Below are 6,743 nucleotides of genomic sequence, written 5' to 3'. Positions count from 1 at the left end.
CCGAAGATAATATGACTCATGAACATTATATTCATTACTAAGTAGTAAACAGAACACAAGTATAACATAAATAAAGCAGCGGCAGTGTTATATATATATATATATATATATATATATATATATATATATATATATATATATATATATATATATAAAATCAGGGCTCTTGTGTTGTTTTACTATGTTTTTAGCATATCATTATCATTGATCTATGTTATAAAGAAATGCAATAATTGTCCATTGAATACATGCCACTGATTACACATGGATTAATAAATAAATGCATTTTCAAGATACATATAATGACCCAAGATTGTCTTTTTTTTATTCAATCAGAGACTTTAACTATCACAAAATAATACTAATTCGTCAACAGTTAAATACCACGCCTACAGCTCTCATATACAAACCCTCCACCCTCCTTCATGTCCAGCTTGTCATTATCCTGTAGGCTCCGCCCCCGCGCTCGCCTCTTCTCCGGCCCGTCCAATCGCGTTGCGCGCTCGGCTGCGCTCCGCCCACACGCGCCCCTCCCTGCGCGCAAATCTCTTCTTGTAAACAAGTCGATCAGCTCGTCGGGGTTTTGCTGTCACGAGACGGCGTCAGTGCCTGCCAAAATGACCTAATACTACCTAAAGTATCTGCGCAACATCCACACAGTGGTGAAGAAACAATAAGTTGAATTTCTCCAAGCATTTAAATAAGATTTACTTCTGAATTTCATTTTTTTGTGCGTTAAAAGCGAACAATCGATGCAATAATGATGATAACAACAACAACAACAACAACAACAACAACAAAAACATGTAGTCTATATTTAGTTATGTCGTGTGGAGCCTCAGCTTGTTATTTGAATCTTCTGCTACGTTAGGATAAATACATGCTGGAATGCCATGCAGTGTGAGGTTATAACCTAATAAATGATGCATGTCACACTATTAAACGATTAGTGTTAGTATCGGGAAAGTACCTAAAAAGCTTTTTTTTGCAAAGCTTAATAAAGAATAGCACAAAGGGCCATGCTTAAGGTATTAGTAAAGCGTTATTCCTACATGTTATGAGTGCTATTATCCGTAAACAGCGCGCGCTAACGCCCAGTCGCGCGCGCACACACCCCTCTCTCTCACACGCACACACACACGTCCAAAATAAACAACACGTATATCCATAAGACAAAGACATAAAACACCTCATTGCCACGGTAACGAGCTAAAACCCACATTTAACATGTTGTCATGATACTCACCTGGGTTTCTTCCCTGCTTCGCTCTTGTGTTTACGTGAATATCTTTTAATGACGCAGCAAGCTCGCATCGAGCAACGCAACGTGATATGTCGCCATTTTTGTTGTTGTTATTGAAAATCTCGGGAGCCATGTGACAAAATAAAATCATCAGGCTTCCGGGTGCCGAAACTCAAAGTGCACCAGCGTTCTTCGTGTGGAGAAAATACTCTCGTTATTCTCTTGGAGAAGGCTATAAAAGCAAACACACACACACACAAAAATCACCTGGCATAAAAATGTTGTCAACGAGCGCACGTGCCTGAAGACGCGTCGCGCGCACATCTGCCCTGCTCTGACGTCACCGCAGCAGGCTCATCTCAAGTAAATGATATGCGTCGCAATTAAAAAAAAAAAAAAACAACTAAGAACCGATATCTATTGCGAAACATGTAGGGGGAAAACACGACCAGGAGACTGCTAACAAATGGAGACCTTTATACACACACACACTATATATATATATATATATATATATATATATATATATATATATATATATATATATATATATATGTATGTATAGTGCCACTGCTATCAACAAGTGTGCTTTCTTTCTTAGAGCCAGCTTACCGTATGCTACCATGAGTCCTGCAACTGGCAGTGGAGGAATACAATGAGGCAAAACCTGACGTAAGATCATTGAGAACCTATTGTAAAAGTGCATTCTTATATGGCAAAGGGGCTCAAATCATACATAAAAAAGTTCAAGAATCCTGCAGAATGATCCTGAGACTGCTTTCCTTTTAGCTCTTTATACCAGATGATGAAAAAAATGGTATGTCCACCTGTTTTGGCGGTGCCAGTGTTAAGCTTTGAATTTATTTGTGATGTCACGCTTCACAGCAGTGGTTAATGGCTCATATGAAAGTAAACACTCATGGATTGTATACCGTGTTTTGCTATCAAAAACGTTTTACTTGTGCTGTCTGTTTTATGTCCGTACCAATGTTATTGTGAAGAGGTGTGAATTGTTTGCCCAGCAGGGTGCTCAAACCCCGATCATTTCCTATGGCACTGCTTACCAGCAGCTAAACATAGAGTCACGATACGCTACACACAGAAACCCAACAGTGTCCTGACTAATCTTATAACAGAGATGCAGTGATAAAACTATTAATTTGTGTATACTGATTGAAAATGTCAGATAAGTCAATTTCCATTCCACCGGTAGAATGGAACGCCAGTGTAGTACGATAAATGGTTTAAGGAAAATTCAACCATGAAACATTAAATCTGTTTATCTTGAAATATTCAGGATAGCTTGTCCCTTTAAGGAGCCTCCATAGAGGCCTATGCCGCCACGCACACGCATACAGAAGGAAAACAACATTATAAGAATAATAAAAGGAGTATTAGGATATTATAAGGATAATATAAGGATTATAAGGATATTATAATGATATTGTGAAGTATGGAGTACAGAAAAGGGGGTAAAATACTTGCAAGCAGTATAACCAGATATAAAACAGAAATGTAGAGCAAATATGAAAAGAAAAAAGCACTATAAAACAGAAATACAGAAAAATGTGAAAGAAACTTACTCATAATGCACTTGAAGGTGTGGTGGATTCTTTTCACACGAGAAAAAGTCAGGAGTAACACAGACGAAGACCTTAATTTTTAAGAGAGAACCAAGACGGGCCATTTATAAGGGTAGTTGAGCCAAGTTGCACTTGTGAGATAACCGTCAGTGGTAACAGCTAGGGCCGCGAGATAACCGTCGATGGGAACAGCGGACCCCGTGAGACCAAGGTCTCTCCGAAATGTTGAGTCTCGTACCTATTGGTATTATGGGAAGGCTCTTTCAAAAACCTAATGGTGTTCGGGAAGGCTCTTTCTAAAACATAATGGTATTGTGGGAAGGCTCTTTCTAAAACATATTGATGTCTGTATAGAAAACTGTATAAATAGAAGAGCTTCAGCTATGGTTTTTTTTAGATCGCATTGAGGGACATCTCAAGCTGTGTGGATCTCGTGTGGTGGAACGGAATGAATAAACCTGGACCCTTGCTTCTTCTCACTCACGGCTGGTGTCTTATTTTTCTTTCTCCAATTGAATATGTGAGTATCTGTTTCTATGTTAAGTGTCTTCAGGTAATAGGCCAAATTTGAGCCAGCAGCCACTAAAATCAAAAACCATAAAATGTCATGTTTTTCTTTTGTCATCCATCACCACAGAAGGAGTTGCTGACTTCCTCTTCTGTAAGAGATGTAATCAGCTGTAACCAAGAGGAGACCGGCTCACTGTTTTTGTTGAGCACCCTCCTACAGTACCATCAGAATGTACAGTTCCTTTTTTCCAATGGTGAGACAATTTCACAACAACAACGAACATAATGCCATCTCTGTTTTTATCACTAGTTCTTGTTATGGGAGCAACGAAGTGAGGAAACGTAATGTCATGTTTTTCTATTATATCAACAACCATTTTGAATATCAACTAGTTTCACCGCAGTAAGCCTCAGTGCACTTTGCCTGTGCAGCTGACTGCTGTCCAAAACACAATGTTTCTTTTGAAATATCTATCTATCTATCTATCTATCTATCTATCTATCCATACCGTTATGCTGTGTAATTTGTTAGCCCCTTCTATCCTGGGGCCACTGCTGAGTACGTAATATTTTTGGTGAAGAACTATTATCAGTATAGCCATAACACCGATGTACTATCATGGCACATGTGAATTGTATCAAGAGGAACAGTGTTCTTGAGGTTTTTAAACACCTCAGTGCAGCTACCTGGTTGAGAAACAGACCACCAACCAAAATATAGCCAAGAGCAAAATATCTCACCTTTGGTCAAAAAGTGACATCGATGATGGATTAGACCATAATTAACATAAAGCATGTGTGGAAAGTTAGCATCTAACTGTTCATCTACAAAGTGAATGAACAAAATAAGGTGTATGCAATAAAGTGGACAGTAAGTTTGTAAAGTGAAGGGTCAATGCAAATCATATTCTATGATTAAATATTTCGATCCTGATAGGCATGCTCTCTTCCAGGATGATTCGTCCACAGGGCATAAGGACTCTCTGACTGGTCTGATGAGTATGAAAATGATTTAAATCGTGTACCGTGGCCTACATAATCGACAGATCTCAACACAGCTGAATACTTATGGGGGATTTTGGAGTGTTGCTAGACTGCACTCTCTATCACGTAATCAAAACACCAACTGAGGGAATATGGTTTTTAAGAATGGCTTTTTCGGCTCTAGTACCATTCCAGAAAGCTATACCTTCTGCTCTAGTGGCTTGTTATGCACCAACACCTTTCTAAGACACTTTATGTTGAAATTCTTTATGTTGAAAACATCCTGTTCCAGAGAAACAGGATGTTTCAGACAAATATCCTTCCTGCATAATGAGTTAATAGTTGTCAAAACATGACATTCATTCCATGGGTTCCCAGAGTTTCAAGGGTGTAGATGAGCTCTTTTTCTTTAAAATTCCAATGAAATGTCTTGAGAGCTATGATTTGATTCCCCAAGTTCATGAACTTGCTTTTGAGACAGGATGTCAGATTGATGGCGTGCTGAAGTGCTGACTAATTTACACAAACGCCAATAGTGTTCAAGATACACCAAACCGTTACTGAATTTAAACAAAGTTTGACAGTAGCCTAGGAAATTATAGAGAACAGTGAAGAGTTTAACAAGAATTTGGTGGATTTCTCACCACTGCTTTGACCCACTTCTGTTGAATTATCAAGGATGCTATCTTAGATAATGAGATGCCATTCATTTTTGGAGTTATGCCATATATGTTGGTGCCAGGGTCGAGTGTCAGCAACTAAACTCCAACCATTTTTTTCTTTAAGCAAGGGAAAAGGGTTGGAAAAGGCAATAGTGTGTAGGAAGACACAGCCAAAAGCACATCAGTGAAAAAACTAATTCATGGATTGATGTATCTAAATTAAGGGCAGAATGTTTACTTAAGAAAAATATGTAAGTTCAACAAAAAGTTAAAAGGTAAATAATGGCAGGTTTAAGTTAAACTCATTAAACGGAAATACGTACATTTACAAACTTAATTTAATGTAATTTTGTATAAGACATACTTTACTGAAGTGTAAATTCTGGCCTTAATTTAAATACATTAGTTTTTCCAGTGCACTGACCAACCATGTTTACTGCTAACAAGCTTCTAGAACAGTGGTCACCAACCCTCTTCCTTGAGGTCTACCTTCCTGCAGGTTTCATCTCCAACCAAAATCTAACGCACCTGTTTTAGTTGATCAAGAACTTCTTAAGGCAATGATTAAATGGTCAGGTGGGGACGATTATAGTTGGAGCTAAAGTCTTCAGGGAGGTAGGTCTCCAGGAACAGGGATGGTGACCATTGTTCTAGACTAACATCCACTCCAGGGGGCAGGGCATACTGTATGCATTCTAATGATGGGAAGTTCTTTCTTTTCTCACGTCACATTTGTCACGTCTGTTCTCCGGAAACAGAAATTACTTCACGTCTCGAGTCTTCGGGTTCGAGTAATTCGTTTATCAGTCGATCATCCCGTGACTGCCCCGCCCCGTGGCTGTGGCTCTGGTGATAGTGCGAGTTGTCCACTAATCGTAGGGTTGGCGGTTCGATTCCCAGTCCACATGACTCCACATGCCGAAGTGTCCTTGGGCAAGACACTGAACCCCAAGTTGCTCCTGATGGCAAGCTAGCACCCTGCATGGCAGCTCTGCTACCATTGGTGTGTGAGTGTCTGTGGTAATGGGTGAATGAGAACCAGTGTAAAGCGCTTTGTAGAACCGCTAAGGTTCAAAAAGCCATATATAAGTGCAGACCATTTACCATTTACCATAGGCTGAATGCAATGGGGCTGTAACGTGATGAACGAACGACTCGATTAGTGTTCAGGACTCAGACACAGTCTCAGTGTTTAAGTCTCGGCTGAAAACATTTGTTTACTCAAGCTTACCATGAATAGACTTTCTTTTACACAAAAGTACACAATTTTATCCATCATGAGATAGTAAGCATACATAATAATCTCTCCCTCTCTTTACCTCCCTCTAACTCTCTCCTTCTGTCGAACCACATGATTTTATGGAGATGCCAGTGATCCTGACCCTTTCTGCTCTCCGGACCTGCCTGATCCATCCTGATGCCCTACCTCTGGATGGTGCTCTCATCAACTGGAGGCTACAGCCTGGAGATTGCTGAGGATGGTACCGCTTGAAGTACTATGGAAATGGTTTTGGACCTCAATTCCACATGGACGTTCTCGCTGTGGTGGCTGGGACTACGGTTGCTGCTATGGCCTTGGGACTGCAATTACCACATGCAGTTTCACACTCAGGTCTCATTTAGTTTACAGTGGACTAGTTCAACAAAGACTTCATGTTAAAACCATAATGAACTTTCTTTTACTTTCACACTATCCGTTGTTACCCAGATGAGGACGGGTTCCCTTCTGAGTCTGGTTCCTCTCATGTTTTCTTCCTCATA

The 6,743-nt window shown here is 39.8% G+C and overlaps 1 long non-coding RNA gene across 1 annotated transcript in view; it reads right to left on the bottom strand.

The window, feature by feature from the left end:
- The window catches only part of LOC108271773 (uncharacterized), a 3,996-nt gene extending 1,039 nt beyond the window's left edge, over positions 1-2,957 (bottom strand). Inside the window, exons 1-2 of the long non-coding RNA XR_001813930.3 lie at positions 2,827-2,957; positions 1-1,475 (exon numbers count right to left, since the gene is read on the bottom strand). The exon at positions 1-1,475 is cut by the window's left edge and continues 1,039 nt beyond it. This is a non-coding gene — a long non-coding RNA (uncharacterized LOC108271773). The remainder of the gene's footprint in view (positions 1,476-2,826) is intronic.
- Between the last annotated feature and the right edge of the window lie 3,786 nt (positions 2,958-6,743).

Source organism: Ictalurus punctatus, chromosome 11, assembly GCF_001660625.3.
Source record: "Ictalurus punctatus breed USDA103 chromosome 11, Coco_2.0, whole genome shotgun sequence".
Lineage (NCBI taxonomy): Eukaryota > Metazoa > Chordata > Actinopteri > Siluriformes > Ictaluridae > Ictalurus > Ictalurus punctatus.
Note: the sequence above shows the minus strand (reverse complement) of the source record. Positions and strands in the feature narration are given on the sequence as shown.